Raw genomic sequence first — 23950 nt, forward strand, 5'->3', positions numbered from 1 at the left:
GGAGCTATGGAGGGCTTTGTGTGGCCCTCCAAATTCCATTTTCACTGGCAGAGGCACCGTGAGCAGGCCCTTCTCTGTTTCCAGGGCAGCCCTGCGGGCAGCAAAATCTAAGCACCCCATGGGCCAGATGTGCCTCACTGGCCTTGAGTTTGACACCTCTGCTGTAGATGGAAATGTTGTCTTTATGCTACGTTTGGGTTGGGGGGATTCAAAAGTTTCTAAATCAAACTGGGAGGACGTTCATCGCTGTACACAAGTGGGCAGAACTAAGATTTTTTCTCCTTTTTTTTGTTTTGGGTAGGGGAAAGTCTTTATATTTTAAATAGTGGTAAAGTCTCTTTCATGGCTTGCATCACTATTGGCATGAATTGCCTGCCTCAAAATCCAGGGATTTGTGGGCAACCAACAGCGGAAACAAAGTGACAAGAATTTATGGGAAGTCATCAAAAGGGTTTTAATGACCACAAATCAAAGCAGTGCAAAAATGTAGGTGATCTGCTGTGTTCTGGCAAGAAGGTTTCAGAGGATTTTAAAAAATTATTATTTAAATTTCTCTTACGGGTTATTTTTGCTCTTATGACAAGTCATCACTCATCTCAGGCGTGTTCTATTTTCTCTTCCTTCTTCCTAAATAAAATATATTGTTGCATCACATTTGAGAGTGATACAATCATTTCCAAGAAAGTGGCCTAGGAAGTTTCGAGAAGTAGCTGGGGAGATGCGCTTGCATTTTGAAAGTTCCTGACCAGTGGGCAGAGAACTAACTATCCCTTCCCCTGAAGAGCTATAGGGATGCTTAGAGCAGGGGTGTCAAACTCAAGTCCCAAGGGCCAGATCCAATCTGCAGGGTACTTAGATCTGGTCCATGGAGATACCTAGAAACAGCAAGGGACTGGTCTGTGATGCTTCTACCAGCAAAAATGGAGCTTGGAAGCCTATTTTCACTGGTGGGTCACTCAGATGACCACAGGTGCCTCTGACAGGAGTGATGTCAAGCTGGCCACACACCCCTGCCGCCCTGCCTCCCCCCCCCATGTCAAACAAAACCCTGGTGTGGCCTTCAATTAAATCTAGTTTGACACCTGTGCTTTGGAGTAACCAGCCTTTGGCTGCTGGACTGGGAGCCCAAAATGATGCTGATTTAAAGTGGCTTCTTTCACAAAGGTGAGAAAAAGAAGAAGGAAAGAAAGAAAGAAACCTAGCCAATGTTTGCTTATTGCAGGTTACAGTTTTGTATCTTTGGTAACTCTACCCTCATAACGTTTACTCACCCAACTATAATAAGACAGCTTCAATCTCCTGAAATCAGTTAACTAGGCTTTGACAGATCCTCATTTGCAGTATAATGAAGGAAATCCTATAAGGCTAATAGATTTAAGTTGTGGGGCTGCTTATTCCAATGTATTTGATATTGCCAAGATAACAGAGTAAGCAACAAGGCCTTGTGAACTTGGAGGGGGCAGAGTTGGTTGAGGGCAGCAGTGGGCTACGAGCCAGAACACTATATTGCGCTCGCTGCCACGGCTCATAAGTTCTTTTGGGACCAGTGTGATTTTGTTGTTGCACCTATGAAGGAAACGAAATCGCGCATGGAGCCACAGGTGCACCCGTGTTTTGGCATGTGTGGAAGCAAAAAAAACTCGCCGAAACATGGGCGCACCTGCTTCCTCCACAAAATTACGCTGGCCCCGCAAGAATTTAGAAGCGGCGGCAAGTGCAATTTAGCATTCCGGCTCGTAGCCCACCGCTGGTTGAGGGGGTTTTGTTCAAAATTCTCTTCTAATACTAGCAACTGTTAGAGCCAAGACTGAATCAACTCAGAGGTTGAGTTTTGGGATAAAGAAAGCCAAATTCTACAACAGGAAAAAAAATCCATTCTGGAATCTGTAGAACTTATTTGAACTTTGCAAATACTGTATATGCAATTGCTCATGTTTTGCATCAACAATTATAACTTGGTTAGGGAAGAAAATTCAAGGCTTTGGTGGTATGGTTTTACTGTTGCCAAATACTTATTATTATTATTATTATTATTATTATTATTATTATTATTATTATTTGATTTGATTTGATTTGTATGCCACCCCTCTCCGCAGACTCATTTAAAAGTCAGGAATGCCTGCAATTTTTAGGGTGATTCCTACTTGTCCAAAATGCATTTGTTCATCTGAGGCATAGCACAGTTTTTGAGACTTACCAAGGATTCTTATCAAGGGTTATGAGTAATTGGAGTATGAGGGAAGACTCAATACCATCACTCAAACCCATTAATTTATTATAAACTTGTTTTTAATTAACTAACACTTTTTTCTTATGTTTATGCATTACTCGACGCTCTGTTGAAAAGAAAAAAATCGGATCTGTATACACCAGGAGTGTCAAACTCGATTTCATTGGCGGCCACATCAAGGTTGTGTTTGACCTCAGAGGGCTGGGATGGGCATGGTCAGCTTGATATCACTCATGGAATACTGTGTTCAGTTCTGGAGACCTCACCTACAAAAAGATATTGACAAAATTGAACATGTCCAAAGACGGGCTACAAAAATGGTGGAAGGTCTTAAGCATAAAACGTATCAGGAAAGACTTAATGAACTCAATCTGTATAGTCTGGAGGACAGAAGGAAAAGGGGGGACATGATCGAAACATTTAAATATGTTAAAGGGTTAAATAAGGTTCAGGAGGGAAGTGTTTTTAATAGGAAAGTGAACACAAGAGCAAGGGGACACAATCTGAAGTTAGTTGGGGGAAAGATCAAAAGCAACATGAGAAAATATTATTTTACTGAAAGAGTAGTAGATCCTTGGAACAAACTTCCAGCAGACATGGTTGGTAAATTCACAGTAACTGAATTTAAACATGCCTGGGATAAACATATATCCATCCTAAGATAAAATACAGGAAATAGTATAAGGGCAGACTAGATGGACCAGGAGGTCTTTTTCTGCAATCAGTCTTCTATGTTTCTATGTCAGGGCCACCTGAGGTGGCCTGATTGCTCTGCCAGTGGAAACAGGCTCCCGAGATCCATTTCCGGCTGCGATAGTCTCCTGCAGGCCTCTGCCAGCAAAAACAGAGCTCGGGAGGGCCATCTGCGACCCTCCCAAACTTTGTTTTCACAGGCAGAAGAATTGCGGGCCAGTCCTTCCCTGTTTTGAGGATGGCCCCATAGGCAGATCTAAGCACCCCATGGGCCGGATCCGGCCCCCGGGCTTGAGTTTGACATTCCTGGTATACACCCTACTTGGCACCTTCCATTTTCCAAGTGCTAATTATTGCGATTCATACCCTTTCACTCAGAATTGGGCCAAACACCTCCTTAGATATAAAGTACTTAATAAATTAATCCTCTGTGATTATTATGTCCACTTATGTTATATACTATGTTCCTACATGCAATACCAAACAGTTTTCTGCCAGGATGCTACAAGTGCAACCAAGGCTAATTTTACTTCTAACATGGTAATTTATTCTTTGCAAGCTAACATCTAGATGTTATCCTGAAAGCCAATATAAGTGGCTTGCAGCATAAATCCCTCTAATTAAGAAGTTCATTGGTGCACTAAGATGCTCACTATTATTAATACAGAAAAATAAAAATATAGTCATGAAGTGGAATATTGAGCCCTGTAGAGCAGTGTTTCCCAACCTTGGCAACTTGAAGATATCTGGACTTCAATTCCCAGGATTCCTCAGCCAGCAAATGCTGGCTGGGGAATTCTGGAAGTTGAAGTCCAAATATCTTAAACTTGCCAAGGTTGGGAAACACTGCTGTACAGTAATTGAACTCTGTTGTCCACTCTTTGACAACTCATTCAGTCCAATTAACAGCCAAGAAATAAATCAGAGTCCAAAGCTTGGCCTTCTTCCAAGTTCCAATTTATTTACAGCAGTGTTTCCCAACCTTGGCAACTTGAAGATATTTGGATTTCAACTCCCAGAATTCCCCAGCCAGCATTCGCTGGCTGGGGAATTCTGGGAGTTGAAGTCCAGATATCTTCAAGTTGCCAAGGTTGGGAAACACTGATTTACAGAGTCAAATTGGCACAAACTGCAGGTAACCCGAATCTAACTTCCCCTACAGTTCCCCACCCAGTTTAAAGTCCATCTTCTTTCCCCACACCCAAAAGTTCATCACATGGACCACTCTGGTTCTCCCAATGTCCATGATCCTCCCGTTGACTTCTGGCTGGTGCTGAACAAAGAATGACCTTGAATCTCTGGAAATAATTGGTTGTGGCTAGTATTCTTCCCTCTCATGCAACCACACCTCCCCAATTCCCACAGCATTATTGAATACCATATTCTGGTTTGTGGCAGGCCAAAGTCTCCAATTCGAAACTATGGCTTCGGCCTGACACTCTGGCTTGAAGGATTTGATTTCATACTGTCATACTTCACCAGAAGAGCCCTTCACTCCTCCACTCAAAATAGAATACCCTATGAGACTAGACTTTCAATCCTGGGCCTAGAAAGTTTAGAACTAAGACGTCTTAAACAAGATCTAAGTATTGCCCACAAGATCATATGCTGCAACGTCCTGCCTGTCGGCGACTACTTCAGCTTCAACCACAACAACACAAGAGCACACAACAGATTTAAACTTAATATTAACCACTCCAAACTTGACTGTAAAAAATATGACTTCAGTAACCGAGTTGTCAAAGCATGGAACTCATTACCGGACTCCATAGTGTCATCCCCAAACCCCCAAAATTTTACCCTTAGATTATCTATGGTTGACCTATCCAGATTCCTAAGAGGTCAGTAAGGGGCGAGTACAAGTGCACTAGAGTGCCTTCCATCCCCTGTCCTATTGCTCTCCTATATCTCCTATGCCTTTCTTCTATTCCTATATCTCTTCTTCTATTCTTTCATTGATATGTTCTATTACTATATCTTCTTTTCTATTATTTATTAGATATATTTTACTATGAGTATCTCCTCTATAACCTTCATCATGTATTTTACTATGTGTGTGTGTATGTATGTATGTATGTATGTATGTGTGTGTGTGTGTGTGTATATATATATATATATATATATATATATATATATATATATATATACCCAGTAAAACCCTCATTGTGTATTGGACTAAATAAATAAATAAATAAAATAAAAAATATTTATTTTTAAGTGCTTTCGACTCCCAACAGTTAAAAATGCGATTTAAATAAATGAAAACGCTGAAGTTCTTTGGAAATGCATCTGCAATGAATGTCCCATTGGACACCATTATTGGTACTTTGGTGATATTGCGGTTTAGGAGCAGCCCCACCTGTTTGTAATCCAGCAGGAGCAAGAGAGACTGTCAGTGGATATTTATTTATTGGATTTATGGTTAATAAATTTAAAATATATTTGATTGCTGAACCTAAGAAAGTTGCAAAAGATTCTCTTGAGTCCAGAGTACTGCCACAAGATTGTACATATATTTCAGCTTAATAACCTGAGATACATTATGTGTAAGTTGATTCCTTTAGAACAGTGTTTGCCAACCTTGGCAAATTGAAGATATCTGGACTTCAAATCTCACAATTCCCTAATCAGCATTCGCTGGCTGGGGGATTCTGGGAGTTGAAGTCCAAATACAGTGGTACCTCGAGATACGAGTTTAATTCGTTCCGGACCTGGGCTCTTAAGTCGAGCAGCTCTTATCTCGAACGACTTTTCCCCATAGGAATTAATGTAAATAATTTTAATTGGTTCCAGCCCTCAAAAAACTCACAAAGTTAGTCTAAATTATGCAGAAAGACATGTTTTTAATGAAGAAATGTACATGTACATATAAATGAATAATGAAGTTTCTTTCACTTAACTTGTAAACTTTCTTAAACTTTTAAATTTACATATGTTCAACTTCTCTGCCACCCAATCCTGTAGGACAGAGGTCCCCAACCCTTTTTGCACCAGGGACCGGCTTTAAGCGATCAAGAGAGGAATGGGTGAATGAATGGACGGAGGGTGGGAAGGAAGGAAGGAAAGAGGGAAGGGACAGGAACAGAGGAAGGAAGCAAGGAAACTTATGAAAGGGGAGAGTAAGAGAGGAATGAGTGAAGGGAGGGAGGGAGGGAAGAAGGTGGGAAGGAGAAAGAAAAGAAGAAATAGAGGAAGGGAAGGTAAAAGAGAGAAAGAAAAAGAGCAAGAAAGAAAGAAAGAAAGAAAGGGGGAAGGGACAGGAACAGAGGAAGGAAGCAAGGAAACTTATGAAAGGGGAGAGTAAGAGAGGAATGAGTGAAAGGAGGGAGGGAGGGAAGAAGGTGGGAAGGAGAAAGAAAAGAAGAAATAGAGGAAGGGAAGGTAAAAGAGAGAAAGAAAAAGAGCAAGAAAGAAAGCTGCAAGCACCCCCCCGAGCCCCCCAGGCCGGCTGCAACCTTTTAAAACACGCGCGCCGCTTCGCAGCTGTCTCCTGAAGCCGAACGCGGAAGTTAGCGTTTGGCTTCAGGAGACAGCTCCTTGGCGCTTGTATCTCGAATTTGGGCTTGTAAGTAGAACAAAAATATCTCTCCCCTCCCAGCTCTTATCTCGAGTTGCTCTTAAGTAGAGCAGCTCTTATGTCGGGGTTCCACTGTACCTTCAAGTTGCCACGGTTGGGAAACACTGATGTAGAGGATGGATTGTGGGGTAGCTTTTTTCTTATGAATGAATGTTGGTAGATGATGAAATTATACAGCAAAATTTATCTATGGACTGTCAACTATCAGTGCTGAAAGCACAACATCCTATTTTTACTCCATATTTTCCACATTATTTTTTTTAAAAGCATACCAGTAATTACAGGGTGAAAGAAATTGGGATGTTCTGCTGTTTGTCGATAGGCACTTTAAACAGCCGGAAAAGTTCTAAATAAGTGAGAGGTATTTGCTCTTTGGCACATTGCTAAAGAATAAAGCCTGAAGGAGAAATTCTTTCTACCTTGATTTCAGATACAGCAAATAAAAGAAGAGTACAAAGCAAGGGGGAGATAATTATTAAGTAGCCTGCAGCTGTGTATTATTATGAGTGAACAGAACTCTACATATTGGCTAGCAGCCTTAATAATCAAAATTGGAGAGTTTACAAACAGGTTTTTCCTCTACAAAGTTTTCCATCACACAGAAATGGAGTTAAGTCCTCCTGAGCCAAAGAAGAAACTTGCTCGATTGAAACACAGTTCACTCTAACCTGGTTTCAACATGCCAGACTTGGATTCCGCAACCCCAATGTGGAGCCATGGTCTTTAACCATTGACTGTGACGTCTGGGCCTCCTGGGCATTGTTGCGTAAAAATAACCGGAAGGAGCAGTAAGGCTCTTGGGCTGGATCCTTTAAATGTCAAAAAAAATGTCAAAAGCATCTGGGCCCAAAAGGGATTGGCCATTACTGTAACTGCTAATGTTATTTATGGGATGGAGAAAAAACTGTAAATGTTTCCTTTGTAAGTTGTGTCCAATTTTCGGAAGTGCTGGGTATGTCTAGTTTATTGAAAAGAAGGTCCAGGGGAGACATGATAGCAGTGTTCCAATATCTCAGGGGCTGCCAGAAAGAAGGAGTCAGGTTATTCTCCAAAGCACCTGAGGGCAGGGCAAGAAGCAATGGGTGGAAACTAATCAAAAAAAGAAGCAACTTGGAACTAAGAAGAATTTTCCTGGCAATTAACGTTTCATGTGCCAGCAGATATGGCTCCACGTGCCACCTGTGACACCCGTGCCATAGGTTTGTCATCACTGCCCTACACTGTGATTTGTTTAACAATAGCAACTGGAAGTGCAGGAACAGCCAGTATTAAGCAGCAGTATGTGGTATCTCATTTTATAACTCCATTGCTTAGTGATGGAAATTTGAGTCCCAATTGCCATTGCGGTACTATCACCAAATTGTTTTGTTTTAGTTGGTTAAACTACCTGCTTTTCCTTTGATTTAATTATGTTAAATTAAGTTTGCATGGTAGGCAAACTTTATATGTTTTCTTCAGAAACAGCAAGACAGAATGATTGATTTACTTCATACGATTATTTAAAATGAAATTATGGGCATGCAGTACTAATATTTCATTCCAGAATATGTGACAATAAAAAGACATCTATGCCCAGCAATGTTTCCTGTTATTGTAGCAATGCCAACATGAAACAAAATTGCTTTGTGAAATGGAAAAGGCTGCCAGGATGCCTCAGCCTAGCGGAATGAAAATAACCAAGATATTTGCTTTAAAAAAATTTCTTTATCAGCAGAATGCATTACAGCTTGCAATTGTAAAGCCTGAGAACCGTAATATTGTTTGCATAGAAGAGAATACTCCCATGGTCTGGACTCCAAAAGGCAGAATATTGCAAAAGTTCTAAGAAGATGCAAAAAACATTTATTTTATTTAAGGTATAAATAGATGATTTGCTTGACTTCAACCAACTTCTGGAGCAGTTGTGTTGGTAAATGGGCCACGGTGTGTTCATTTTCTACCATACAAAAATGTATTCATTCATGTTGTGTCCCAGGGCAGAGTCCCCCTTAGAAATGACGCACACACCACTTTTGGCAAACAATCCTATTTACTAGAAATAAATCGTCTTATTAGCTATGATGGAAAGTTCATACAAAACAGAAAAGTTGTCTTCTCAATAAGCCAAATGTTACCTTCTCTTCTTAAGATCTGACCCGATACCAAACCTCCAAAATAAACAGGCAATTAAATCCGCAGTTATCAGAACTCACAGAAATTGGCCGACAGCCTGGTATTATTTTCACAGAGCGATAATCCAGAGTTCAGAAAGTAGGAAAGTCATGACACGGCAAAGCTAGATATATTGAATGAATCACATTGTCTCCAGCAAACGACTCTATGTGCTTATGCCTTTAATAGCCTCAGGGCGTGGTCAATTAGCCTGCAGCTCTACTCATGAGGAGACCTCCTTCTACAGAGCCAGTCATCCTTGCTAACTGCCCCATGTGCCCTAGCATCAAACAAGGGCTCCTCTTCTTCTGAGTCACTCAGCTCAAATTGAGGAGGTGTAGAAGGCCCTGGTTGGCTTTCAAACCTCTGGTACCGATCTCCTCCTCACTACTGGACTCAGGTGCCAGGTGCACAGGATGAACTGGCCATGCCACAACCATCTCCTGATCCTCTAGATCCGTGACCAGTTGTGTGGGGTGTGGGCGGGCCACAACAGTTCAATGCCACTTAAATATATTCCAAGGCCTGAAACTGGCAAGGCCAAAAGGAAGCATCAGGGATCAGACAAACTCATGATCAAAATACCATGCAATTGCCTTCAGCCTCCAAAACTGAAAAATGGTTGGAAAAAACTCAATTACCAAATAATAACAGGAGAAAGAGAGCAAATAATAGGGGGAGAAATGGGTGAAATCCTGGATCTGACATATAGGTAGAGGCAGGAGTGAAATAATAATAATAATAATAATAATAATAATAATAATAATAATTATTATTATTATTATTATTATTATTATTATTATTATTATTATTATTATTATTATTATTAATTAGATTTGTATGCTGCCCCTCTCCAAAGACTCAGGGTGGCTCACAACAATAATAAAAAACAATGTTATAGTGAAACAAATCTAATATTTAAAAAGAAGCATATAAAACCCTATCATATTTAAAACCAAACAACACATACATACCAAACATAAAATATAAAAGCCTGGGGGAGATGTCTCAGTTCCCCCATGCCTGGCGATATAAGTGAGTCTTGAGTAATTTGTGAAAGACAAGGAGGGTGGGGGCCGTTCTAATCTCCGGGGGGAGTTGATTCCAGAGGGCCGGGGCCACCACAGAGAAGGCTCTTCCCCTGAGGCCCGCCAAACGACATTTTTTGGTCGACAGGACCTGGAGAAGGTCAACTCTGTGGTGGCAGCACGAGGCTCTGCCCACCCACCTGGACATTGCCATTTTCTTCTTCTTTTTAATTAAGGTCGCACTTCCAAACTATGGTAAGTAGATTTCACCACTGGTAGGAGACATTCTTAGATTTTGGAGTAGCTGACCTTCCATACTGTAAGAAATTGCCCAATAAAAGCAAGTTGTTTCTGAGCCTGGTCTGTACTCTCCTACTGATGAATCACAAGTATGAGTTTGCCCTTCTCAGAAGAGATTTATTGCCTTGATATAGGTGGAAACTCTGATGCCTTTCATAAATTTCACCTAGGTAATTACTATCTGGCAGCAGGAAGTGAAACTGGTGCATTGCAAATTTGAATTTATCTGAGGCAAAGCCTGATTAAGGCATAAACAAATCAAGTCACAGGTAGGGAGTCTCTCAAATTTTCCTTTTTAGTTTTATTATAATTTCTCCATAAGTTAACCCCCCTCCCTGTTTGATTTATGCAACCCTATTAATTAAAATACTGTTTGTGTATGTATTCAAACCTTCTGCTGGCCCTTATCCATTCTCCACGCTGTCCCGTCTCCAAAAATGAGTTAGTTTTGATTCTTGGTGGCATTCATGCCAAATTGAAATATTGCACAACCTCATTCTCTACTACCCTTTGTCAAATAGAACCTTTATACAGTACCTTCTCAAAGCTCACAGGCTCACCTAGGGTCAATCTATCGCACGGGTGTCAAACTCGCTGCATCACATTGCCATCACGTGAAGTTTTACAACCTTTTCCCCCTTGGTGGAACGGGGCTGGGTGTGGCCATCGCATGACACCCCTGATCTAGACCACTGATTTATCCAGAGTTTAAACAGACTAATTGACTAGTCCGTTTGTTGAATTTCAATGAACTGGAGATACAGTATCTGTCACCAAATGATGGCAAAATGAGACTATTCTCTCTCAAACCAGGAGAAGAAATTATTGTGGCCCTTCAGATATTTCTATTCCCACCAGCCACAGCTCAGGATTTGATTTAATTAATTTAATTAATTTAATTTTTAAGCTGCCCAACTCCTTGCGGACTCTAGGGGGTGTACAGTCATAATAAAATAATACAATATAAAATGTGAAGCAGTAAACAATATAACAGACAATTATAAAATAACCAGTTAAAAACCCAAAAATGTCATATTCATCCAACAAACATTAATATCTCTAGGACCGAACTAGTTGTTTAACGTCCCTGAGGCCTGTCGACAGAGCCATGTTTTCACAGCCTTTTGGCAGGCCAGAAGGGTGGGGTCAATACGAGTCTCTGAGAAAAGTTGATTCCATAGAGCCAGAGCCGCCACAGAGAAGGCCCTCCCCATGATCCCACCAATTGGCATTGTTTGGCCGACAGGATCTGGAGAAGACCGATACTCTGGACTCTAGTTGTTTACTGGAAGTCACGTGGCAGAAGACGGTCCTGTAAATAGTGCCATGTAGGGCTTTTTAGGATATAGGATGGTGAAGTAGAGCATGATTTGGAATTCTACAGTGCTTGGGTGACTGTAAGTTCAGCCCCTTTTTCTTAGGCAAACACAGACTTCAGAAAATACAGCACCTCCCTAGAAAAATATGGATTATCGTTGCCTAAAGTTTCACACTGAGAAAAACAGGAAGACAACATAAAACCTAGTCCAAAATTAAAGCATGAGAGAGACAGGCATCTTCCTCTGCACAGCTTTAATAAAGCAACTTTATGGCTCCTGTACTTTCTGAACAAAGTGACCCAACAATTTTCTAGCAAAAAACGTTATCAAATTCCAGGAATGCCAAGGACAAACTCTGAACTTTAAAGTGGTGTCTTGGAAGCAGAGTAAGAATTTCCTAATCTCTGAAAGTAGCATTGAGCCTGCCTAGTTCAATGGTGTTTAAATTGACATATTGTTTTGGTAATGCTAGGATGGCTGGTATTGGTAGAATTCACCAAAGGCTGATCTCAGCAAGAACCAGATTATAGGTCAGTAATGGCGAACCTATGGCATGGGTACCACAGGTGGCACGCAGAGCCATATATGCTGGCACATGAGCCATTGCCCTAACTCAACTCCAACATGCATGTGTGTGCCAGCCAGCTGATTTTTGGCTTGGCAGGGCATTTATGGCTTCCAAAGAGCCTCCAGGGGGATGGGGGGGTGTTTTCCTGACTCCAGGAAAGCCTTTGGAGCCTGGGGAGGGCCAAACACGGGCCTACTGGGCTCACCAGAAGTTGGGAAACAGGCCGTTTGCGGCCTCCAGAGGGCCTCTGTGGAGGAATCTGATTTTGCCCTCCCCAGGCATTGAATTATGGGTGTGGGTATTCGTGCATACGCAATAGCGCATGGCCAAGCTCTTTCGGCACCCGAGGAAAAAAAAGGTTTGCTATCATTGTTATAGGTGCTCAATTGATTCTAATTAAAATTAGATTAAATGTGGAGTTTCTTATCAAGCAATTTTTTAAGTTTGGCTCCAGAGAAAGAGATTCTTGCCAGTGAAGTTTCTCAATCATATGTGTTTAGTTTGGTTTACTTTTCCCTTTTTTTCACATTCTTGATTCTCCTTCCAAAATGACTGCTTCCAAACAAAGTCTCTCACATTCCCAACACCAGCTATCCATCATTCTCATTTTGCCCATCTTAGCACTCATATCTTGTCATCCTTGAGAGCTAGCTTGACAATACTTTGAAATCTTTGAAAGGTTAAAAAAAATGGAAACACACAGCAGTGCATTACATAAAAGTATGCAAGTGTGTTTACTTTGAACCATACTTTGGAGCAAGTATGTTTACTTTGAACCAAGCTATACGGCTTTCCATTTTCTCAGGCTGAAGTTGACCTTGGCAACACTGTGATTATGGCATCCTTGGGCATATATGTATCATTGTTTTGCTGAAGGCAGCCAGGATAGACTGGAGATAGAAGACAAATAGGACTGATTGATCATAGTCTGGCATCTGGGAATAGTTACTTCTGCAGATTGTGGAGAGAATTTGTTTTAAAAGAATCTATTGGGTTAGGACAACAGGAAAAACAGCTGTGGTGTGAATGGGTATGTAATATTCCACCATACTCTATATTGAAATTGAATGCTTTTAAAAATATAGCTGTTTACGGCAAGATGTTGTTTTGTCTATATACCCTATTGTACATCTTGACCTGGGCCCTGCAAGCAATACAGTTGGTGCTGTTCCTATATCTGGAAACTGCGGACATTTGGATGAGGAAGAACAGGCTAAATTATGATATGACTGAATGGCTGTTGATAAGTGGGGTGTGTGAGCTTTTAATCTTTAATCTAAGTACTACTTGTTGTACTCATTCCTAGTTAATAATTCCCCAGTAACCTCATGAGTGGATTTCTGCAGTGGGTTATACATGGGGCTGCTCTTGAAGAAAGTCAGAAGCTGCATTTGATCCAGAATTGCAACAACCTGAGCACTAATGGGTGCACTGCGGTATTTATTTATTCATTCATTCATTCATTCATTTATTGATTTGATTTGTATGCCGCCCCTCTCCGTAGACTCGGGGCGGCTAACAACAGTAATAAAAAACAGCATGTAAATCCAATACTAAAATAACTAAAAAACCCTTATTGTAAAACCGAACATACATACAAACAAACATACCATGCATAAATTGTAAAGGCCCAGGGGGAAAGAATATCTCAGTTCCCCCATGCCTGATGGCAGAGGTGGGTTTTAAGGAGCTTACGAAAGGTGAGGAGGGGGGGCAATTCTAATCTCCGGGGGGAGTTGGTTCCAGAGGGCCGGGGCCGCCACAGAGAAGGCTCTTCCCCTGGGCCCTGCCAAACGACATTGTTTTGTTGACGGGACCCAGAGAAGGCCCACTCTGTGGGACCTAACCGGTCGCTGGGATTCGTGCGGCAGAAGGCGGTCTCGTAGATACTCCGGTGCCATGAAGGGCTTTATAGGTGATGACCAACACTTTGAATTGTGACCAGAAACTGATCGGCAACCAATGCAGACTGCGGAGTGTTGGTGTTACATGGGCATTTTTGGGAAAGCCCATGATTGCTCTCACAGCTGCATTCTACATGATCTGAAGTTTCCAAACACTTTTCAAAGATAGCCCCATGTATATCTATGTAACGTCACTCCTGTGTGATTAGCATTGTCTCTCAAGTACGCATGTAGTTGAAATTCCAAAATTCCTTTACAAAACTACCATATCTTTCGAAGTATAAGACACATCGGAGTATAAGATGCACCTTAGTTTTTGGGGAGGAAAATAGGAAAAAAATCTGCTTACCAGGTATTCATCTGGCTAGCATCCTTAGTCTGGTCAACTTCAGCACATTATTTTATCCCCTGGCTAGGGCTTTAAATAAACTTTATTCAGAGAGAATGACAATGAAAGAGCTTGCAAGCCAGTAAGAGCTGGGAACATCATTAGCACTTGGAAAGAAACATTCGGTGCAAGTAGAGCAATGGAAAAAAACCCGCAAAGACTTAGGGCTTGGAAAACATTCTTTGCAGCGAATAACAATGAAAGAGCTTGCAAGCTGGTAAGAGCTGGGAACATTGTTAGCACCTGGTTAGGGTTGGAAAGAAACATTCGGAGCAAGTAAAGCTATTTAAAAAACACCTACAAAGACAAGGTTTGGAAAACATTCTTTGCAGAGAGTAACAATGAAGGAACTTGCAAATTGGTAAGAACTAGGAACATCGTTAGCAGCTCGTTACGGCTGGAAAGAAACATTTGGACCAAATTAGACCAATGAAAAAAACTCTGTAAAGACTTAGGGCTTGTAAAATATTCTTCGCAGAGTGAAACAATGACAGAGCCTGCAAGGAAAGAGCTGGAAAGATCATTAGCAGTTTGTTAGGGCTGGGTGGAAAAAAAGCTACATTCAGAGTATAAGATGCACCCAAATTATCAGCCTCTTTTAGTGAGGAAAACGGTGCATCTTATACTCTGAAAAATAAGGTAATTATTTTTACATTGGGTCCATTGAATGGATCATTCAATCATCCTTAGTACCGAGATTCTGAATTGATTTATTATATTCAAAATATACTTTTGTTTCTGTCTCTGACTCAATGAGAGGGATTTGTGGAAGAAAGAAACTTTTTATTTTAACAAGTAATCTCTCTCCCTCTCTCCATCCATTCAGCTGAACAGTTTAATCATCTCAGTTTGTTCTCTAGGATTTTTGAACATGGGAAAGCAAACACAGAATAAAAACTTTGCGATTTCCTGAAAAGTTGCAAGATAACATGCAATTTTGCATATGGAAATGAATTAAAAGAAGATGATAAGCATTTAATACGTAACAAGGAAAGGCAAACACTAACTACCCACAGATATTTCTAAAGCAAAACAATAAAACCAGCCTAACATTGCTATGCCAGATGCAAAATCAAATGACATTAGATTAACCCCTTATGCCCTCTGGCACTCCAGTGATCCCCAGCCAGATGAAGGGAAGATGTATCAATGTGTCCTATGTTTATACAATATTTATTTATCAAATGTGTACATCCACCCATCTCACTAATGTGACTCTGGGTAGTGTACAATATTTTTTTTAAAAAAAGAACGAAATCTTAAGTGTTCTGTCGGGCTCTCTGGCATACTCCTCCCAAAAATTCACAGGTACAAATTTCAGACACACACACGTTTGAAAATTCAAAACAGTGTTCTTTATCATGAAAATTCACTTAAACTAAGCCCTCTTTTGGTATAACAAAGAGCACTGGTCTCCAAACAAACTGGTAATTTGTACAAGTCCCTTATCAGTTCTGTGATACTTAGCTTGCAGCTGTGAGGCAATTCACAGTCCTTTGCTCTGGTTTAGTTTCCAAGCCGGGGGGTGGGGGGGGATCAGCACACAAAAGGTCAAAGTCAGTAAAGCAGTCATGAAACACAACGATCATATAATCCTCCCCAATGGCCAAACCGACAGGCTAATAATCTCTCAGTTGTTGTTGCCTATGCATCGCTCTCCACATGCGTGGCTGTATCATTAAATCTTGTTCTGAATCCAAGGAGGAGCCACACTTTCCTTCTCCCTGTCACTCATGTCTTCTTGGTCAGAGGAGCCTTCATCATCAGATTTCACTGGGGGGGGGCAAAACAGGCCTGCAGTATGTGGATGTCTCCCCCACATCCACAGTCCTTGGGGCAGGAGCTGGGCCAGAGCTAACCACAACATTAAGTAGACATTTAAACAATTAACAAAATACCAATAGGATTATGTGAGATTGCACCCAATTTTCACATACAATCTTTGGATCCCCAAGCCTACTTAAAAAACAACAACCCAGATTTTAAGATATTTCTGGAAAGACAATAGTGCGGGTGGGCGTGGATGGGGGGAGGAGTTTCAAATGTTGGGTGCCACGGAAGAAAAGGCTTTCTCCTTGGATCCTCTCAGATGGAACTCTTTAGCAAACAAGGGCTCACAGCAGGCCCTCTGGCCAGAACTGATGGGATGGGTAAATGTAACTGGGGACAGCTGTTCCTTCAAATATTTAATATCTAAGAGTCATTCCTTTAAAAATAAAGAATGTAAACTGAGGAAATTATATGCCTGAGAAGCAATAAGAGGAATGAGTTGATGTCCTAGCTTAACCTTTCCGGAGCATCTGGTTGGCCACAGCATGAATCTGAAACAGACCATCGTAGGTTCATAAATGCATTCATTACGTTTATAATAGGGAGATAGAAAGTAATTGGTGGTACGTGAGATATTACACTCTCTCTGTGATTGAATTCAAAGTGCAACATGTTAACATACAGCCAAAGAAGTCTTTCTTGACAAGCATTTTGTATGAGAAGAAAGCCAAAGATAACACTGACACTCTTTTTCTATTAGTAGAAGAATTACAAGAGCAAATAGCAAACAACATGGCGTCAGACTAGGAAAAAACCACAGAGTTATAGTTCATTAACAGAAAGAAAAAAAGACCCGTTAACACATGTGCATGCACACGCACACAATCACTGTGGGTTTTTTTCACATAAAACATGATTAATAACAGATGTATAGTAAAGAGCATTACAACAGATTCCATTTTCATAGAGGGGCGGTATGGAGAGGTGCCTTTGAGTCAGTATTTCTGGCAATTGCCTGGACCAACCCCTGCAGTTTTCCTGGCACGTTTTCCTGCCAGAAATGGTTTGCCATTTCTTCCTTCCTAGGGCTGAGGGAATTTAGGTTACCCAGCCGGCTTTGTGCCTGAGGAGGCAGGATTATAAATCACTGTCTATGGGTTTCTAGCCTGATGTCTTAACCACTACGTCAAATTGGTGTTCTATTTTCAATGGCAGACATAGTTTGGAGGGGTGATGGGTTTTGGGGTGGGTTTTTTTGGTATATTTATATATTTTTGTCATTCAAAATACAAGTACAATGGTAGCTTTACCTACAAATGCCTTTACTTAAGAAATTTTCTAGATAAGAACCAGATGTTCAAGATTTTTTCCCCTCTTCTCAAGAACCATTTTCCACTTACAAACCCAAGCCTCTGAAACTATAACCAGAAAAGGCAGGGAGAAGCCTCCGTGAGGCCTCTCTAGGAATCTCCTGGGAGGAAACAGGGCCAGAAAAGGCAGGGAGAAGCCTCCCTGAGGCCTCTCTAGGAATCTCCTGGGATGAAACAGGGCCAGAAAAGGCAGGGAGGAGCCTCTGTGGGGCCTCTCTAAGAATCTCCTGGGAGGAAACAGGGCCAGAAAAGACAGGGAGAAGCCTCCATGGGACCTCTCTAGGAATCTCCTGGGGGAAAACAGGGCCGGAAAAGGCAAGGGGAAGCCTACGTGAGGCCTCTCTAGGAATCTCCTGCGAGGAAACAGGGTCTCCACCCTCCCTGTCGTTTCCCCAATCGCACACATTATTTGATTTTACACTGATTCCTATGGGAAAAATTGCTTCTTCTTACAAACTTTTCTACTTAAAAACCTGGTCAGGGAACGAATTAAGTTCATCAGTAGAGGTACCACTGTACTACGGTATCCTCACATTCTGTCTTCCCAAGTACTGGATTATAACTCCAAAGATTCCCAGTCACTTTGATTTACCATAGAGCAGTGCTTCTCAATTATTTTATGTTACAGGCCCCCCAGGAAGAAGTACACATTTCATGCCCCCCCCCAACTCTCAGATCAGGGCCCCAAAGGAATTTTACTGTTAATATTTATTATTTTACTGATTATAAGCTGCAGGCAAACTATTGGCTGGGGAAGGCTACTTTACCCACTCACCTGGGAGTAAGTCACACTGAACTCAGCGGAGCCTGTTTTCGGTTAGGCAGGCGTAGGCTGCTGTGATTAGGGTCCTCTTTTGATATGGGGCCAGGCCAACTTAATCAAGCTGATATTTTGGGGTCACTGGCTTTGCCCATAAGCACCACCTCTGCTGGGCACTCACAGAGAATAGTGTAGAAGGAACTTTAGGGTGCCCTTCAGAGCTTTCATCCAGCTGCAGAGGATGGTCCTCCTTGACCAGCAACAGGTTCACCATGCCGATCATGGCTACCACAGCGCCCGCTGAGAACAAGATCCGCCCTGCCTGGCCACCATCTCTTCTGGGCTTGGAGCAGTGTGCAACTGGGAAAAGGCTCCCCATCCAGGGGAATCAATTGAGAGGGACCACGCATGTTCCCCGGGGGTCACACCCCCACTGACATCGGCCCCCTATTTGAGAAGCTGTGCTAGAGACAGACAGGAATGGCCCCTCAAATCCTGCTTGGGAAGACCAGTTCCAAAAGGGAAAGACCAGCACTTTGTATTGGCCTAAGGAGTAGTTGCCTCTCTCTTCAACTGCCCTCCACCCCAAAAATAGTCAACCTGAGATTGCTGGAAATTCAGAAGAGCCACAGTGACTCCTGACCCTGTTCAAAGTTGAAAGGATAATTGCATGATCTCTGTTCCAAAAGAATGCCAGCCAAAAGATCAGCCTGACCCCATCTGCATGTCAATGCCTGTATAAAACCTATCACTCCCTTCCAGCATTGTCCAATTCATCATCCTCTTCTCGTTCATTTGAGGCTGGCCCAGAACATTTCATTCTCTGTGTCCTTGGCTCTCCTCATTCCCCTTTCAAGTGCAGACACTAAACAGAGCAGCTTCATGGGCATGCAGTTCTGCTCAATATTTTATTTTGTTTTGTTTTGTTTTGTTTTGTTTGTTTTGTTTTGTTTTGTTTTGTTATTTTGTTATTTTGTTATTTTGTTATTTTGTTATTTTGTTATTTTGTTATTTTGTTATTTTGTTATTTTGTTATTTTGTTATTTTGTTATTTTGTTATTTTGTTATTTTGTTATTTTGTTATTTTGTTATTTTGTTATTTTGTTATGTTATGTTATTTTATTTTATTTTATTTTATTTTATTTTATTTTATTTTATTTTATTTTATTTTATTTTATTTTATTTTATTTTATTTTATTTTATTTTATTTTATTTTATTTTATTTTATTTTATTTTATTTTATTTTATTTTATTTTATTTTATTTTATTTTATTTTATTTTATTTTATTTTATTTTATTTTATTTTATTTTATTTTATTTATTTTTATTTTTTTATTTTATTTTATTTTTTTAATTTTATTTATTTATTAGATTTGTAATTTTATTAGATTTTTATTTGTCAAGCATGTATTGATAATATACATCGATATAGCATTTGGGTACCGATAAGAGAGAACATTAGGACAAGGACAGTAGGCACGCTGGTGCATTTAGGCACGCCCCTTACTGACCTCTTAGGAATTGGGTGAGATCAACAGTGGACAGTCTAAAATTTTGGAGGATGGGTGATGAAACAGAGTCAGGTAGTGAGTTCCAGGCGTTAATCACTCCGTTGCTAAAGTTGTATTTTCTACAGTCAGGTTTGGAACGCTTCACTTTGAATTTGTATCTGTTGTGTGCTTGTGTATTGTTGTGGTTGAAGCTGAAGTAGTTGGTGACAGGAAGGATGTTGTAGGAGATGATTTTATGAGTTATGCTTAGATCGTGCTGAAGGCGACGTAGTTCTAAGCTTTCTAAGCCTAGGATTTCAAGTCTGGTTGTGTAAGGCAGTGTTTCCCAACCTTGGCAACTTGAAGATATCTGGACTTCAACTCCCAGAATTCCCCAGCCAGCATTCGCTGGCTGGGGAATTCTGGGAATTGAAGTCCTGATATCTTCAAGTTGCCAAGGTTGGGAAACACTGGTGTAAGGTATTCTGTTGCAAATAGATGAGTGGAGAGGTCTTCTCATAAAGTCTCTCTGGACACTTTCTAATGTATTTATGTCCGATATGCAGTATATACCGTACTGTATAATCCTGCAATTACTTATTCCTGGCTTCCCCAGTATCTGCTTGCTGTTGGCTCAAAAGTTGAAAAACTCGGTAGCAGCCTCTGCATGACACACCGCTCTGTGCATGCCCTGGACTGGTTGGTACTCTGCTGCTTGCATCATTTTCTGGGGATTCTAAAACCTTTCCTGTGATCTTTTGCAAGATGGTGATGAGGTGTGACAGCCAACTAGACTGGACTAGCAAGAAAGTAAACTCCAATGACTGTGAAGCCGCTGTTCAGTATGTGAATTTTAAAGCAAATTGGGTAAATTAATAGAGGGCTGGGCTAACAAAAGCCAGGAATCCCAGACAGCCAATATGTAGAACAACTAGTATCAAACAACACCAGACTCAACAACTGTCTCGACCTCATATTCTGCAACAGCAAAAGTGCTACTGTGTTTCCCTGAAAGTAAGACAGTGTCTTACTTTCTTTTTACCCCCAAAAGCCCCACTACATCTTACTTTCGGGGTATGTCTTACATTGGAAAAAAATTGAAAGGGTCGCGTTCCTGAAGGCATCTCCCCAGAGTCCAGAAGGGCAGCCGCTGGACAGGAGCCTCGTGAGCCCTTTTCCAAGTTCAACCTCAGGGCTCCAAGCGGCGTGCACGCGTGGAGCCACAGACGCGTGTCGGGGAAGCGTGTGTCTGGAGGGGAGGAACCGCTCTGCGCAGTTGGGCAGCCCCACCTGCCTGCTGGAAAGGAGGCGGGCGAAGGAGGGCGCAGCTCCGGCTGCTCGCCTCGGAGCTGGTCGGCCTCGCTGGCCGCTTGCAGCCGAGCCTCGGCAGGACTCGGTTGCTGGGACGAGCGCCATCGCTGCAAGCCGCCGCCCGCTCGGCTCGCTTTGGACCAGCGCCGTCCTTCGCTTTGCCAAGCCGGGGAAGAGGTGGTGGTGCCGCGGCGAGGCGAAGGCGAGGGGTGCACGGGGAGCTTGGAAGCGACATCATCGGGCTCCCCCCCGGCAATACCCCCGTGTTTCCCCGAAAGTAAGACATATGTCTTACTTTCAGGGTACGGCTTATATTAGCCGACCCCCCCTGAAACCCCCGATACGTCTTACAATCGGGGGTGTCTTACTATCGGGGACTGCACACCAAAGAACCCTTCTCCAACAGCGACCACAATACGATCAACTTCAACCTCAACCTACATCATCTAAACACTCACCAGAAGTATGCGGCGCCCAAGTACAATTTCAGGAAAGCCAATTATGATCTCATAGACGTCAATCTCTCAATCCTTAACTGGCAATCCTTGTTCTCTAATTGCATCGCCACTGACGATCTCTACAATATGTTTTTACTCCAAATCAAAAGGCTTATCGAACTACATGTGCCACTCACTTCTTCCAGAGGTAAACGAAAAAATAACATACCTGTCTCGATAAAGAAACTACAAACCAAAAAAAAATCCCTCTGGCGTAGAAACAAAAAAAGCCCAGTAACCAACTTTAAAGTCCGCTACAAAAGCATATGTGAAAGAATAAGATCAGAATGCCTCAGCTATCACAGCAAACAAGAGGAAAGCCTCCTTCGCACCAAGTCTAACCGTGCTTTCTATAACTTTGTCAACAACAAACTTAATGACTCCAGACCTATTCCACCAGTCGTAGGACCCAATAACAAAGAATACCATGATGACCCATCCAAGGCCAACCTCTTCACCTCTTTTTTCGGCTCTGTTTTTGTTGACAGCAATGGTTCTTCCCCATCTTCGCAAATCGCACCTCTAACCCACTAAAAAACCTAACCCAAATCGTCTTCACTGTAGACAATGTAGAAAAAGCAATCCGTGACCTCAAACCCTCCCTATCTGCCGGACCAGACGGTCTCTGTGCATACTTCCTAAGGAAACTTTCTTCTGCTCTTGCTGAACCCCTAAGCATTATCTTCCAAAAATCCTTCAGGACCAGCACGCTCCCCAAGCTGTGGTCAAAAGCAATAGTCATCCCCATTTTCAAAAAAGGAGACCCTTCACTAGTGGACAACTACAGACCAATATCTCTCTGTTGCGTCCCTTGTAAAATCATGGAATCAATTATAAATTGATCAATCACCCTCTACTTAGAATCTAATAACTTACTCTCAAACAAACAATTCGGATTCAGAAAGAAAGAAAGAAAGAAAGAAAGAAAGAAAGAAAGAAAGAAAGAAAGAAAGAAAGAAAAGAAAACTAATGGGGGGGAGAGAGATGTCTTTCCTATCACCATGGTGAATTTCTTGACAGCATCTGGTTGGCCTTTGTAGGACCTGATGGAGGGACCTTCCTACATTATGAGATGGCAGCGCTACATTTCACTTATTTATTTATTTTATTTATAATAAAAAAATAAAATAAAAAAATAAGTGAAATGTAGCGCTGCCATCTCATAATGTAGGAAGGTCCCTCCATCAGGTCCTACAAAGGCCAACCAGATGCTGTCAAGAAATGGGTTTTTTTAGATAAAATAAAGATTTGTATGCCGCCCCTCTCCGCAGACTCTGGACGGCTCACAACAATAATAAAACAGTGTACAATGAACAAATCTAATATTTAAAAAATATCTTTAAAACCCATTATTTAAAAACATACAACACAAGCATACCATACATAAAACTATATAAGCCTGGGGGAGATGTCTCAATTCCCCCATGCCTGACGGGTTTTAAGGTGTTTGCGAAAGGCAAAGAGGGTGGAAGCAGTCCTAATCTCCGGGGGGAGCTGATTCCAGAGGGTCGGGGCCGCCACAGAGAAGGCTCTTCCTCTGGGTCCCGCCAGACGACATTGTTTAATAGCAGAGTCAACTAGCTGCTGGTATATATCATCCTAAAAGACCATGCAACACTGTTCACATTTTTTAAAAATGTACTAATTTCATTATTAAAAGGGAAAAAAGGCCTCAGAGCTGGTTTAACTTACTCACTTACTTGCTACTTACTACTTTCAAAATAAAAGTACCTAGTTTATATAGAGTGTAATAAAAAAAGTAAATAAATAAAGCATCAACATTAAGCATGATGTTAAAATGATGGTTTCCTGTTAAAAACCTTTACTGCTGTATATATTCAAATATTTATCTAAATATACACTGCTCAAAAAAATAAAAGGAACACTTAAACAACACAATATAACTCCAAGCAAATCAAACTTCTGTGAAATCAAACTTAGGAAGCAACACTGATTGCAATCAATTTCACATGCTGTGATGCACATTCAACTTTGTACAGAACCAAGTACAGTAGTCCCTCACCTATCGCTGGTGTTACGTTCCAGACCTGGCCGCAATAGGTGAAATCCGCGATGGGGAATTTATCGACTGATAGTACTTATTTAAGTATTTATATTGTAATTGTTTGGTAAGTTTTCATTGTTTTAAGTGTTTATAAACCCTTCCCACACAGTATTTATTTTAGATACAGTATTTAAATACAGTATTTACAATTTTAGATATATATTTTTTTTGAAAAACCTGCCGATCGAATTCGGCGGGCTGTTTAAATCTGCTGATCGACTTCCTCAGAAACCCGCGATGAAGTGAAGCTGCAGTAGGTGAAGCGCGGTATAGCAAGGGACTACTGTATTCAATGAGAATATTTCATTCATTCAGATCTAGGATGTGTTATTTGAGTGCTCCCCTTATTTTTTTGAGCAGTGTATATTGGTATTTTTATTATTTACCAGTACTCACAACAGAACAAGGAGGAAGGAAGTCACGTGGACCAAAGGAAGAGAGTTGGAAATTAAATGTATTGTAGAATAACAGAGGCAGTTTGAAAGAACCGTGTCTAAGGCATGCTTATTTGTTTGTTTGTGATAATTAC

Source organism: Erythrolamprus reginae, chromosome 2 (genome assembly GCF_031021105.1).
Source record: "Erythrolamprus reginae isolate rEryReg1 chromosome 2, rEryReg1.hap1, whole genome shotgun sequence".
NCBI classification, from domain to species: domain Eukaryota; kingdom Metazoa; phylum Chordata; class Lepidosauria; order Squamata; family Dipsadidae; genus Erythrolamprus; species Erythrolamprus reginae.